Source organism: Pongo abelii, chromosome 8 (assembly GCF_028885655.2).
Source record: "Pongo abelii isolate AG06213 chromosome 8, NHGRI_mPonAbe1-v2.0_pri, whole genome shotgun sequence".
In the NCBI taxonomy this organism is placed as follows: Eukaryota; Metazoa; Chordata; class Mammalia; order Primates; family Hominidae; genus Pongo; species Pongo abelii.
This window is the reverse complement of record NC_071993.2, coordinates 88,622,850-88,639,095: the sequence shown is the minus strand read 5'-3', so window position 1 is coordinate 88,639,095 and position 16,246 is coordinate 88,622,850. Positions and strand designations below refer to the sequence as shown.

Here is a 16,246-nt window from a genome sequence, read left to right as displayed (position 1 = left end):
TCCTTCCATGTCTGGCATCTAAGTCTGAGAACTAGCTTAAGCCTGAAAATTTGAAAAATAAATTCAGATTTTCTACTATTATGTTCACTATTATGGATAACATTGGCCTTCTGTTCACCTACTTTTGAGGTTTTTCATGTATTTAAGTCAAGTAATGTCCTTCTTAGCTGTCATCTAGCTCACCCATAGTGCAATACAGATTTATTAGACAACACCCCAGACCCTGTGGTCTAAGGTCTTTTGATAGCCATGTTGACCTTACTACTCAATACCGTATCATGTCACTTTGTCTCAGTTAAGCAGTTACCTGTCTTATGCTATTTTGGAATGTTACAATTGCCACTGGCTACAGAATCATCCCTTAAGAGCAACTCTGGCCAGCAGAAGAGAGCAACCATTATCTTTATAAACAACATTGGTGACTGCTCTATTTAGTAAATTATTTATTGCTTTGGTAAAGAGTGTGTCCTTTGGCTCTTCCTGAATAATTTAGTAAGTTGGTAGATTCTCTGATATTATAAAATATATCTGTTGCAACAGACTGACATCTCTGAGCTTTTTGACAGTTTCTCCCACACTCTGACAAAGTATTTACAGCATTTCTGCCCCATTCATGGTAAGCCATCATGTATCCTCACTTCAAAGATACACTCCGCAGTGCATGAGAACAAGCTCCAAGTGCCTTGCCTGGAAATTCAGTCATAAAGCACAGAAGAGAATTCCCTCCATATTCTTCCTGGCCTTTTATCACCTAATCCCCATTCCACCATCTTCAAAATAAAATTCTAAGCACATTCTCTGAGGTTCTGTACCTCCTTGATAGAACATTGTAACCTTCTCCCTTACCAAATCTAAAATAATACTTTCTACGTGACATAGTGATATTTGACCCCTGTTTTTTTCTTTGGATTCAATGAGTAAAGGTAGGGGTGATTGCAAGAGATGAATGCTCATTTAACACTATATTTACCCCATTATCTGAGTTAATCTTTGTCTAACCCAAGCCTAGCATTTTTTGCCTTCACATCATAAATGACACTAATAGTCCACAAATACCTCCAGAGCTTTTTGAATTATTGCTGACTAAATACTCTTGAATAACAGGGGTATTGCATTATCATATGCATCCTCTTCCATCTTGATTCCATAACAATTTAACATAGGTCAGAGTATTAGCAACAGTGATTCAATTATATGGGAACAGTGATTGCTTCCCTAAACCCACCAGCAATAAGATCAGTGTTGCCATTTAGCTGTCTGGTGATCAATTCCAGAATTGTATCCTGAGTATTTACTTCTTAGGATCAATTCTGGCACCAAATGTCGTAGTTTAGGTTCTCCTAGAAAGCAAACCCTTAGCAAAATTGATGTTTGCTAAAACCTTAGCATTGATTAGAATTAAGTACAGGAAGAAGTTTATTTGTAATTGAATCTATGAGACATTAATAGGGAAAGAAGAAATAAAACAGGAAAATAAAGGCAGCCAATTATATGTACGTTGTTAGTCAAATGATGCTATTGGATTCCAATAGCATCAGGGGTAGATTGATATAAAATTACACAGACATTGCCCTGGGGAAATGTGGTTGGAACTGTGGCCATATCTAGTTGTTTTGTGATTCTCCTGTTTTCCACTTCTTAGATTTCGTTACAGGTGTAGATTCAATATTTTCTTTCAGGACCTGAGTTATGGTGACTTACTGTTATGTAGTAACTTCTGTTATGTTTGCTACCTGCATACACGCAAGGTCTGAACCAAGAAGGCAGGAACAGAGCAACGCACACTGTATAGGACTTGTCCCAAGAAAATCACATTGTCATATCTCTTTTGTAACTTTGTTAAAGTCACATGTTTCAAGTTGAAATATTTAGTAGTAGAGTGTGACACCCCCAGGAATCCCTCCACCCACACAACAATCAGGCCAGCACTGCTCTACTTGCCCTACACAAATACACTTGAATATTTTCAAAATCTATGCCATTCCTCTATTCCAAGGACTTTCTTACTCAGGCTTATCCATATTCCTATTAAACTAGTTTGCCTTAATTATCTCCTTTACCAACTCAAAGTTGAATGGTAAAAACCACAGCTATTCTACCTAGAAAAATAGAAACCTTGTCATTACTAAGATAAATAATGTCTTCTTACTAAAACTACTACATGTCAATATGAGCTACTTACGTACATTTTATTTGTAAATTTAAAAATCATTTCTCCTTTGAACTTTTTTTGTAATTATTGGAGTTATCTTACAATATGTATGTATGTCTTGATTATTAGGTCAAAATAATAAAGTTTATTAGCCTTCCCACAGGATTAGAAATTTATTCCATTTTGACCATCAGCTTTTTATAATCTATGCTATTATAATGAGCCTAAACTACTTATTTAAAACCCAAGGTTTCTCTTAGCTATTCAGTAGCAAAAGGTAATGTTCTTCAAAGAGAATACATATATATTCTGAATGAAATATTGAAACATAGTGCAGAAAGGTGCTAAAGGAATAATTTCTTCATAGCTAGCTGTATTTTCAAGATGGTTCCCTTTCCAGAATTTTTTTCAAGATTTCACAAGTTTTCATACCCTATCTATGTAGTGCTTACTTTCTGCCAGAACAGCTTCATCAATAGGAGCAGACAGAACAAAGTTGTGACAGGGGAGTTACACTGAGTCTATTTGTTGACCACAGTTTATTTCCCAGCATTCATAGGTCTCACATCTATGCATATCAACTTTTTGTGCATATCAACTTTCATTATCAGTATATCATGCCTATGCTATCAATTTTCATTGATCTCACATCCTACTGCAGTCAACATCATAAACAACATTTAGACAAAATAATTTGAATATGCCTGAGCTCTTTGATATTATTGAAGAATTGCCCTGGTCTGTTTCCATAGAATAGAATGTTACATAGGGTGTGCAGTATGAAAGAAATGCAATGGGCTTTCCAAATTTAAATTTGGCTTGAACACTGCCAAATGGTTTGAACTTTTGAAAAAGCATAATCATTTCAAGCTTCAAAATTCTACTCGATAGAATGGGAATTTGATTGTTGTGATAATTAAATATAAGTAGTTGAGTAGATTGTTTTATATTAATTATGCATTTAATGGTTACAGTATTAGCTCTGTATTGTTACTTAACATATTACTGCAAACTTAGCTTCCTAAAACAACACACATTTATTTCAAAATTACTGTGGGTCAAGAGTCTGGGCATGGCTTAATTGGATCCTCTAGGTAGGATCTCAGATGGCTGCAATCAGGTTATTAGCCAGTTTGTGTCCTCATCTGGAGACTGGACTTAGGATTAATCCACTTTGAAGCTCATTTGGTTTCTTGGCAGCAAGATGAAGTCTTATAACTTAACTATAATGACAGAAGGAATATCTCATCATCTTTGCCATATTCTCTTAACTAGCTGCAAGCGACAAGTATCTCCCACTCTTAAGAGGAGTTAGTTATACAAAAGTGAATACTAAGCAGGTAGAAATTACAGGGTCACCTTAGGGTCTTAAACAGTAAATAAGTTATTACTTCTCCAAGTCCTAGATTTCCTGAGCTTTTAAAGCCCTTATGGCAATGATTTTATAGAACCAGGTCTTAGATTCTTGCTGATAAAATTTCTTTCAGCGAATGTTTCTTAATGAAAAATGAATGTGTGATTTTTTGTTTTCCAAAGGGTTCTTATATATAAAAATTATTTCCAATAGCTTATGAAGTATGACTTCAATTTCTTCCTTAGGTCTCAATAATAGAAAAAATCAAATTTCCCAATTCTGATAGTTAATCAGATGTTCCTCTATTTGCATATATGCTTCTCTAATATAATTATATATGTATATACATATAATCATTAAATTTAACACATCATATTAATCAAAAGATAGCCTGAAGAAAGATTATATATATATAAATTGCTAGTAGATATATTAAAAATTGTGTAACACCTTTGATCATATGAATACAAATTTAGAACTACAGTGAAATATCAGTATATACCTATCAGAAAGGTTGAAATTAAAAAAGATAAGACAGATAATACCAGGGCTTGAAAAAAATATGAAATAACTAAAATTTTCTTACATTCCTTGTGAGAATGTAGTCAAACTACATCAGAACATTTTAGTGGTATTAACTGAGGCTAATTCTATGACACATGCTAATTTTATGACCAAGAAATCTCACTCTTAGTTACAGAGCAAAGAAAAAAAAATGAGCATGTATGCCTATTAAAAGATAAGTGAAACAATGTATTTTTTATAATTTTATTAATAATAACCCCAAATTGAGAATAAACCAAATGAACATAAATAGGCAAATGAAATATAATGGAATAATAAATAGCAATTAAAAATATCAAACTACAGATATGAATAATAGCTGTAAATCAAAAATTTATTATCCTAAGTGAATGACACCAGACAGAAAAGGGTAAATACTAATAATTTAAATGAATTTCAAAAGAAGACGAATTCTTGATAAATAGCATAAAATAATGGTAGATGTTTAAATGAATTTTTTTTTTTTTTCCCTGCGGCAAGTATTAACTGGGAAGGGGCATGAGGCACTTTCTGGGAACCTGGACTTTCTATGTGTTGATATGGATTGTGATTACATGGCTGTATACATACATAAAATATATTCAAGCTGTACACCTAAGAGTTACACAGTTCATAAACTTTATAGCTTATGTTACACTGCAATAAAAATGAAAGCAAGCATGCATATGGCTAGAGGAATGCGGAGATGAGCCTTAGGTGTAGGAGGACTAGCCTCTTACAGTATCTTCTTTAAAAATAACCTTTGTTCTACCTTGACTTTTGTTACCAAATCTTAAACTAGGTGAATTCTGAAATCTTCCACTATTCTGCGTATGGACTAGGGAGTAGCTAAACACATATGAAACTTTTTTAGAGTTCTACTATTATTACTACTCACAAAAAGTTTAAATGTGGCAATTTTATTTTTATTTTTTGAGACAGAGTCTCTCTTTGTTGCCCAAGCTGGAGTGCAGTGGCGCAATCTTGGCTCACTGCAACCTCCGCCTCCCGGGTTCAAGTGATTCTCTTGCCTCAGCCTCCCGAGTAGCTGGGACTACAGGCACCTGCCACTACGCCCGGCTAATTTTTTTGTATTTTTAGTAGAGACGGGGTTTCACCGTGTTAGCCCGGATGGTCTTGATTTCCTGACCTTGTGATCTGCCCGAAATGTGGCAATTTTGTTAATTCTGCATTTTACTAAGTTTTATATTTTGCCGATTAACAATGTAAACACAAAACTTCCCTTACTCCATATTATTCCACTCTCAAAATTATATATATGGAAAGATGTATGTTCTTATAGCTGACATTTTGAATTAGAAGAGACAATAATTGCTAAATTCCTTTTTTTCCCTATTTTAATTTCATCTCCTAATAAAACTTCCTGGTTATATTTTCTGTTCTATAAAAAGAGTAAGGACTTAGAAATCCACAATATGATTGACGCTTACTTACCAATGTATTATGATAACCAGTACAACTTACTGTACCATTCAATGTGTTTTTATAGTCTTCAGTTAATTAAATGGTAACTAAGACCTTGTAATATACAGTCAAATGGGTTTGGCTATAGATGTGTCTAATCATGAAGTCATATTTTTAAATACTCACTTCAGAGGATTTTTTAAGCTACCTTACTATTATATTCACCTTATTTCTCCATTATATTTTCCATAAAAACTATTGATAGATAACATTTAAAGCTAATACTTTAAAATAAATGTTTATGCCTTTGATGGTCTGAGAATTCGATTAAAAGCTTTGATTTTAAATACATTTTAGGCAATAGTGGAATTTATCAGATATTTTATTCAACTCTTTGAAATTAAGATATATCACAAAAATTGGAAATTGTGTCATCCATGAAAACTAATCATATCTCTTGCTTTGTAAAAGTATTTCAATGGCTGTCACTGGTCTGGTGGTAAAGTTGAAACTTACTATCATGTTTTAGAAGTATGTACCATGTTCTTCCCTTACATAATTGAGTCTCTGCTGCCATATCCAGCCTTAACTCACACTGCTCCTAAATCTTACTGCTATGTTTAGCCTTTTTATTGTTTTCAATTTCGTAAATATAGGCTTTTATGTCCCTTACGGACATTTGGATATTGTAATGATATTATAGTCTGTTTTAGAAGTTTTTTTTTTCAAATATGGCAATTATGTTACTATATTAGAGTCTTGAAAATAGTAGAGTTGGCCAGGTGCGGTGGCTCACGCCTGTAATTCCAGCACTTTGGAAGGTCCAGGCGGGCGGATCACAAGGTCAGGAATTCAAGACCAGCCTGGCCAACATAGTGAAAGCTCATCTCTACTAAAACTACAAAAATTAGCTGGACATGGTGGTGCATACCTGTAAATCCAGCTACTTGGGAGGCTGAGGCAGAAGAATTACTTGAACCAGGATCTGGGAGGCGGAGGTTGCAGTGAGTCAAGATCACTCCAGCCTGGGCTACAGAGCAAGACTCCGTCTCAAAATAATAATAATAATTATTAGAATTATAGAGTTACATTACACTATTCAAGAAAATGGAGTAGAATCAAAGAGCATTTTACTGTCATATCCCTATCCATATGCCTGTTTTTGAGAAAACATTTTTATATTTTTCTAGCCTTTCACATTATTATAGAACGTGTGCAAAAGAAAAAAACTGCATATAAATGTCTTTCCATTGATCTACTGATATTAATAAATATTTCAACAGTTTAAGATATATCTGATTTCTGAATATAATTTTTTCCCCGTATAGAGAAAAATAAGTGAAGTAAAAAATAAAGAAGCAACATAGCGCTGTCACTTCCTAGCTGTCTGATCTTGGGCAAATTAAAAGCTCTTTAAGCTTCAAGATTTCCATGTATAAGATCAGACAATAAAAGGGTTGTGAAATGAACACTCGGTGGATGAAATTTCCAATTAAAGTAAGTTGATTAGATTTCTAGCTTCCACACATGATACAGATGTTACTCTGTCCTCATAAGAAAGATTGAAGGCAGAATGACAGACGGGACCGGAGAAAGCCATTCCCATGGTGCATGCCTGGGGAAGCAGAACATCAGTTTCTGAGGAAAGACACGAAAGTCCATGCAGATTGTATTCTTCTATATTACTTATGGAAAAAAATAAAAGTCGTACCCTGTGGAAAAAGAGGAGCTAATGATGTTGCTGTAGGAGGGAATGGAAATAAATAATAAATAAATAATAATGTGATTAATAAATAAATAATAAATAAATAATGATGGGGCAATTACTCAGAAAAGCATAACAATGTGAAATGTCCATACACCTAAAAGTAGAGATCTAAAATATATGAAGCAAAACTGATGAACTATAAAGAGAAATAGACAAGTTTGCAAAATTTATATCTCAGTTTTTCATAGAATTGATAGATAAAGTACAGGACATATTAGTAAGTACAAAGAAGTAAACAGCACTGTCAACCAACGTAATTTACCCAACATCCTGAAATGCTCTGTAGAAACAGAGATTATATATTGTTTTCCAGTGCCCATGTGTTATTCACCCAGGTGGATCATATTCCCGGTGACACAGAAGAACAAGCTCAAAATACTGAAATCTGATAAAACTGTATTATTGGGACATAATTAAATAGCATTCAGTAACAGAAAGATATTTGAAAAAAAAACAAACCAACTATTTAGAAATTAAGAACATACATCTAAATAACCAGTGGATCAAAGAGGAAGTCAAAAGAGATTCTGTAAAATATATGCCAATGAAAAAATTTTTTACCAATATTTGTATGATGAAGCTAAAGTAATGCTTAAAGAAAATGTATAAAATTCAGTGTCTTTGTTAGAAGATACAGATGTCCAAAAATCATCTGTGATAAGAGAAGGGCAAATTACATGTAAAGCTAACATCAGGAAATAAAATATACATTAAAAACTTGAAAAAAAATTAAAATATAGATAAAAAATTGAAAAGAAAACCAGAGGTGAAAAATCAATCTGTAATGAAGATAGTTATTTGAAAATATCAATAGAGTTTATAGACTTCTAGTTAGACCTGACAAAAAATACAAAAAGAAAAAAAGAGAAAAGGCTATTAAAGGAATATTAAAAGGCTATTAAATACTTTAACAAAATTCTATGTCCTTAAATTTGACCAATTAGATTAATTGGAAATATTTTTTAAGTAAATAAACTACCAAAAATTTTCCAAGAAGAAATAGAGTAACTTTATATCTGTTTAAAAAATCGAATTTGTTGTTAAAAAATATAGCCAAAGATATCTCAATATTCATGGAGCTTCTTGCATAATTATACTAAATACTTAGTGAAGAAGTTATATCAATCCTACATAATCAGTTCTCCAATAAAGAATGAAGGGACCACCTTCAAAATCACTCACTTTTATGACAGCATAATTAATACACCTCTGAAACTCAATATGGATATTACATTAAAAGAAAACTATAGATAATTATTTCCCATGAACATAGATGCAACCAACTTTAACAAATTATTAGTAAATCAAATCCAGGGACATATGAAATTGATAATATATCTTGACCAATTTTGTTTTATCTGGTTATTAAACATTGATTCAAAATTGGAAAATCATCCAATGTAACTCACCATATCAGCACACTAAAGGAAAAAAAAGATAATAGATGTAGTAAAAGCATTTGACAAAATCTAACATCCAATTATGATACATAACTTTCAGAAAACCAAAAATAGAGGAACATGTTTTCAATCTGAGAAAGGATATCTTAGGCAAACAAATCAAAAACTGTAGCTCACACACAGTTCTACATAATGTTTCTACATATTGCTGAAAAACTGGGTTTTCTCTCTCTAAGTTTGGAAAAAACCAAGGATATCAACTATCACAATTCCTGCATAGTATCATACAGGAGGTCCTAACAAATGCAGTAAAGCAAGTAAAGAAATAAAAGACATACAGACTGGAAAGGAAAAATATATAATTATATCTATTTGCAAACATCAAAATTGTTTGGATAGAAATTAGTGAAGAACCAACAAAATGCTAACAAAACTAATAAATGAGTTAAACAAGTTTTCAGAATTCAAGGTTAATAAGAAATGTTAACATTTTCATTCTACTAATGAACAATTAGAAACTGATCCTAGAAAAAAAGTACTATTTACAGTAGTATTATTAATCATGAAATGCTTAAGTATAAATCTCCTAAAATACATGTAATATATGTATCCTGAAAATAATAAAACTATAAAACATTGATTAAATATAGGAATTACGTTGATGAACAAATATAGTGTATTTATAGATTGTGATTCTGTATTATTAAGATCTTAGTTGTGTTCATATGGACCTATAAATTTAAGCAATCCCAATAAAAATTCCAAAGAACATTTGAAGGAATTGACAACATTTACATGAAAAGTCAATGAAGCCAGAAGAGACAAAACAGTTTTGAAAAGTAAGAACAAAGCTAGACGACTTGATCGTTGACTTCAAATCTGTAGTAATCAAGACAGTATTTTATTGAATAAAAAAGAGGCATATAAAACAATGCTAAATAATAGAATGTCCTAAAATACATACGTATGGTAATTCGATTTCTTTTCGAAAGCCAAAGACAATTAAATAGAAAAGGGGTAGCTCTTTGATAATTTATGCTAGAGATAGTAGATATCCCTATGTGTAGTGGTTATCAAATATATATCTAGTAATCCTTTTATATTCACTCCTCCCTCCTTCAAATGGGAGGCTAACTCATCTATCCTTGAATGTTGTCTGCACTTAGTAATTCACTTTCATCAAGTCAAATGCTGTGGAAATGAAGATCTGTGTCATCTGTTACTACATTATACTAGGCATTGCTGCTTTCTCATCGATCTGTCTCTTGGATCATTTGGTCTGGGAGATTCCCTTAACATGTCTTGAGGGCACTAAAACAGCCCTATGAAGATTTCCATGTGGCAGAATTGAGACCACGTTGCAACATCAATGTGAGTGCTTAGAAATGGACCCCTCTCCTCTCAGTCAGGCGTTTCATGAATGTAGCCTGGGAACATCTTGATTACAACCTCATGAGAAACCCTGAGCTAGAGCTACCCTGCTATCAAGTTCCAAATTCCTAACCCACAGAAATTGTGAAATAATGTATGTTTGCTCTTCTAAGCTACCTACTTTTGGGGGTAGGTACACAGCAAGTGATAACTAAATTCAGTATGCAAAACAAACAAACAAAAACAAACATGGTTTACAACTCTCCAATAAAGTTAAATACTGTATAAACTTAACCATTTGATCCTGCAGTTCCTTCTCCAGGTATTTGCTTAAATAAAGCAAAAGCTGTTGTTCATACAAAACCTGTAAGCAAATGTTTATAGCGGCTTTATTCATAATCGCAAAAAACTGGAAAGAGCTGAAATGTCCCTCAACTGGAGAATGGATAAATGTAGTATTATAATCTTAGTAGTAAAAAGGAATGAACTACAGACAAATGAAACAATGACTGAATTCCAAGTACATCATGCTAAGTAAAAGAAGACAGACTCAAAACACTACATATTATATTATTTCACTCACATGTCATCATAGGATATGCAAAAATGTTTAGTTTTGTAACCTACACATTAATCTATAAATTAAAAGTGAAATCAAAATCAAATGATTAAGTAATGTCCTAATCATCACAAACATTTGATAAAGATGAAATTTTACTATCACTAACTAAAAAATAGTTATATTAACAGATCAACTTTAGTTTCGTCAATCCATTTTCATAATATTTCACCAAGTAGACAAATCTCTAAAAAGTGTTTTTGCAAAGAATCCAGAAATTGCCTTTTTATTTATCCTTCTCTTCCAATTTTTAGCATTTCAAAGACTTCCTTTTGCATCTGGGAGAAAATCTTTGGCTCATCAAAGAATTAGGGTCAGATCAGATACATGTTGGCTCAGGATATTTTTAATCCTACTTTAGGTTTTTTTCTAACTGTTAGTCATTAATTTACAGTACAAATAAAAATTAGTCGTTTATGAGGTTCAAAGCAATGAATAAGGCAATGAAAGTGTCAGTGCTTGTGAGTTTGTTAATGTTTATACTTGACACTTCATTTATTTTTTTCTAGGCATTCATTTAAAGTCATTTTAATTATTACCTATTTAGAATAAGATGCAAAAATATCTTCACATAGCCTGTAGAATAAAGGAAGAAGTAGAAAAATAAACCATATCATATTATGTTTTGTATTACGTACACTATAGTATGGTGTACTATAATATATTATACCATACTGTAACAGAATAGATTAGAATAGAATATAATCAAATATAGTATACTGTGGTATATTATATTACACTATATTACATTATACCACAGTATATCAGGGTATACTAGATTATATTCTATTCTAATATATATATATATAACATAGTATAGTATACTATATTATACTATATTAGATTATATTTTATCATAAAATAATATATTATATTATTAATAATATACTATATATAGCATATATTACACTATATATTCTATATAATAATAAAATACTATATTATGCATGTAGTATACTATATAACACTATCTTATACTATATTATAAGCAAAATTATGATACTGTATGGATGTCTTTTTATGGAAATATGCAAAAGAATATGAGAGCACTATGTAGATAGATGCCACGATGCATTCAGTTACAGAAATGAATCCTTTTTTATTACTTTCAGTTGTTTGCTTCTTTATAATAATTTCAATAAATGGTTTATACACTTTCTAATGTAATTGCAGATTTAATTGATTAAAATAGGCTAAGACTTTGTCACTGAAAATAATGTCAAAATCACATTAGCATCACTAGAGCTAGTTAATTCAAGTTATTGTAAAATATGAACATGCTTGATAGATCTAAGTTCCATTACCAACTTAATTAGCTAGAATTTCATTCTGTAGTAGAAATGTCTTTAACTTTCCATCCGATAGTAAATAATTCTACGTGCATTCAATAGAAGAAATTTCACGAGAAGTGATTGTAGTTTTGATGCTGGTGAATGATTAGAAATTTATTTTGTTGTGATGTAATGTATGGAATTAAAAGGATAATGAGATTATAGTCAACCATTGAAAATGTCTCGGGAAAAAGGCCAGTAGGTATGCCACAGAGATGCCACATGTGACAGCCAGGAAGTACAATGATAGCACATTTCTGTTGGTGAAGAAAGGTAACAGCTTAGTGTGTGAATGCCTGTTTATCACTTAATGAAACTCTCTCACCTGTTTCTATGAAAATCAATCTTGGAAGGGAGATTGAGGAAAATAGAACTATAAAGAGAAGGTTTTGGAGATGTTTAGCCAAATACTCTTATCTGATGAACTGGCTGGGCTACAGAAAACTTGATTCCATGTACAGAAAATAAAGCTTTATTCTAAAAAAAAAACTTTAATATTTCTTGATGACTGTCTATAGACATAGCATTTATGTCTAGATATACATTATGAAAATTCTCTTGTCATCAGAATTAATAATTGTGTTCCATTATGGGCTGAATTGTGTCACCACAACATTTATATAGGGAAGTCCTTACTCCATAGTACCTCAGAATGTGACTGTATTTGGAAATAGGGTCTTTCAGGAGATAATTAAGTTAAATTGTGGTTCTAAGCAAGAGCACTAATCCAATATGACTGGTGTCCTTTTAGTGGGAGATTAAGACACAAGACAACACACAAACTGAGGGGAAACCATATGTGAACACAGGAAAGAAGACAGCCATCTTCAAGGCAAAAAAGAGTCCTCAGGAGAAACTGCATCAGCAGACACCTTGATCATGGACTTCCAGGCTTCAAAATTGTGAGAAATAATTTTTTGTTGTTTAAACCACCTAATATGTTGTCTTTTTTATGGTAGTCCAAGAAAACTAAGGCATATTCTCATTCCTCCTTCCTTCCAGACGCCTGTGCCAGTTTCTACCTCATCCCCACAAACAAAGTTATAAAGCAAGACCAGATTAGATTTTTTAGAATAAAAAATTCACTGCTTCCTTTCTCTGCCTGAAAACGTCAAGGTTATTGAATAAATAAAAATTATCTAGCATGATAGGAGCTCCAGTGGCGCAATCGGTTAGCGCGCGGTACTTATATGATATATAAAACGTTTCAGAAATTAATTCAAATCTCTTTTTCTAAGCCTTTATATCCTGCTTACCATTCCCCAAATATGTCTTGCCCTTAATTTTTTCTGCTTCCCCGCCTTTGCAGATGTTAAGCAATCCCTTAGAATGTTCTTTTCCTCCTTTCCTAGCTCATAATTTTTAATCCAGTTCCAAGTCCTCTTACAAACATCTCGTTTTTCAAAATTATTTGACTATCTCCAGTCAGAAATATCTTTCTCTATATATTTCACAGAATTGTGTACCTATTCATTCATTCTCCAATATTTGTTGAATACTAATTGAATGCCAGGCAGGCTACTAGGAAAGGGGAAAAAACATTAAACCACTTGGAGTTTCATGAACCTTACATTCTATTGAAAGATAGGTATTAAATGAAAATGTATACATATCTCTACAATTAGAATAGCACATGTATTGCCTAATTTATGCACCAATCTTTAGGTTATGCACAATTAATTTGTATCTATTCATATGAATAAATTATAAGTACTGGATAAATTAATACACAAACAAGGATGATATTGTTTATAGGTGGAGTCAGAGGCTTCCTACATCCCATGATGCCAAACTCCTTATTTACCTAAAACGCTAAACATCTGCTTGATTATAATTGTTAATCTATTACAAGGAAAACACAGTTCATAAACAATATAGAGAAGAAAATGCAAATTGCAAATATAATGTAATTTTTGACATATCCATACTAAGATGTGACTTACCAGATTCTTTTTTAAAAATCTAGATAATTGTAGATTCACACGCAATTGCAAAAGAGGTGCGGGAAGGGGAGGGTTAAAGACAAGGTGATTAATGGGCACACATATCCTCTTAAATAAATGAAGTAAGACCTAGTGTTACACAGATCAGTAGGGTAACTATAGTTTGCAATAATCTGTTGTATATTTTAAAATAGCTAAAAGAGAAGAATTCAAATGGTTTTAGCATAAAGAAAAAAACAAATATTTAAGATGATGGATACCTGAAGTACACTGATGTGATCTTTACAAATTATTGGACTGTTTTAAATTTATCACATATACCCTGAAACTGCATACATCTGTTAATATTATACGTCAATAAAATATAAATAAATAAATAATATAGACAGATCCTTGGTAAAATTTACCCATTTTTCCTGACATTAGAATTTTGTAAAACTACAGTATAATATCACAACTGGAATATTAACATTTATGCAATGTATCCACTCAGATTAATCCAGTTTTACTTTTATTCAGTTGTATGCATTTGTGGGTGCATGCAAATTCTATGTGCAGTGTTATCATCTGCGTAGGTTCTAACATGACAGTCAAGATACTTACCAGTTTCAATACCCAAGAATCCCTTATGTGAACTATTTATCTACTCTCCTCAGATTCTTTTGAGATATATGTTATTTATTATGTATTATATTTTTATTGTTTGTACATGTAGGAACCACATAGTATCCCAAGAAGAGAAACAATTCAATCAGTAAGAAGGTAAGTACAGAAACGAAAGAAAAGGGGCAGGGGTCTCATTATTTATTTTGAGTCACTGTCATAATCTAGTTAAACTAATACTAGGCACTTATTTTTGTCCAGGGATTTCGCTAAGCTCAAGAAAGTTTATAAAGATAGGTAAGTGAGTAACAATTTAATTTTTTTCCCCTCAATTGTGAGAGGTAATCGGTCTGAGCAAGATAAGCACTGTGAGATCTACAATATGCAATCCTTGGATCATGCAATGGCAAGGAAAAGGAGTGGTGCCATCCATGTTAAACTATTTGTTGTTTAGCTTTTCATGCATACACAGTACACACTTGTACACAAACACATTTTACATAATATTGTCCACTCACAAATAATTCACATATTACAGAATATCTGAATGTACTTTTATCTGAAGACTTTCTCTTAATTCCTAGGCTTCTCAGCATTTTATGACTTATAACCATTTCCAGCTACTTATAATGTAATACTTGATCAGTACTACTCACTGCCTCTCTTTGGATTCTCATAGATTTGTCTCTCCTCTTCAATAACAGTTTCCAATGTGGGGAGAGGAGGATTTGTGTGGCAGGCTTTTTGATAGCTTGTTTATCTGAATATTTTTGTCAAGATTTCATAATTGAATGACAATTTACCTAGACACAAGATTCTATGTTCTCAGTGCTTTGTATACAATTTGTTAAAAATGTGATTTCAGGCCTTTTTGCCTTTAAGTTTTCCAAATGCAGGTAAAGCCAGAAACTTCAGCAACCATTTTGGTGTCATGAGGGTAATAAGCCTAAAAGGCAATGCCAGCATGCCAAGGATGGTGAGCACAATGTTACATAGAAACTGAGTCTTTGATTATGTTGGTGAGGTGCTGAAATAATCAACTTTGGGAAGAAAAAATGTGTATTTTATTGCTAACTTTCATGCAATGTTGCTGCTGGAAAATCTGTTATGCCTTTGTATAATACATAATTTTAAAAATTAGAACATCTTCTTTCTTTGTAATAAATAATTAATAAAATAATTAAATTTCTTGTTAACTACTGTAATTGTTCAGTCAAAATTCATTCCCTTCTAGTAGTTTAACCCAGGATGAGTTCCACAGAGCTGGAATTTGGCTACTGGGGTTCAGTAACATCTTTAGATATCTAGGGTTAGTAAGAATCTCTAAGAAAATCAGACTATTGATATTGGCAATACAACCTCTTCTCAGAATGTCTACCGTCTTCAATGATACTACAACACCCCTCCCTTTAAAAGTTAACTTGATTGTGTGGCAGGTGTTGGAAATGGGAAGGATGCGAACAAGACTCCGAGAAGAGTAGTGGAGGAGAAAGAGAAAAGCCGACACACCACAACATTTATGTGGCATAAAATCTCCTTGAGTTCTGAAATATTTTGATTTCTGTATCCCCAGTGGACAGAGCATGCCACTACCTAGCACAGAATACATATGTAGATATTGAATAAATAAGTTATTCCTATAAATAGTGGAATCAACTGTTTCATTAGACAGAGGCTCATATGATGATGGTCTACAAGAAGTGTCTACATCTAAGTTTTAAAATTCAACATTCAGTA

The 16,246-nt window shown here is 32.3% G+C and overlaps 2 long non-coding RNA genes across 2 annotated transcripts in view; one reads left to right on the top strand and one right to left on the bottom strand.

Annotated features, from left to right (window-relative positions):
• The window catches only part of LOC134762012 (uncharacterized), a 110,374-nt gene that overhangs the window by 77,950 nt on the left and 16,178 nt on the right, over positions 1-16,246 (bottom strand). The gene's annotated exons all lie outside the window — the stretch shown is intronic.
• Positions 12,721-15,122, top strand: LOC129048298 (uncharacterized). The gene is made up of 3 exons (XR_008510528.2): positions 12,721-12,865; positions 14,622-14,668; positions 14,771-15,122. It is a non-coding gene; the product is annotated as an uncharacterized LOC129048298 (long non-coding RNA).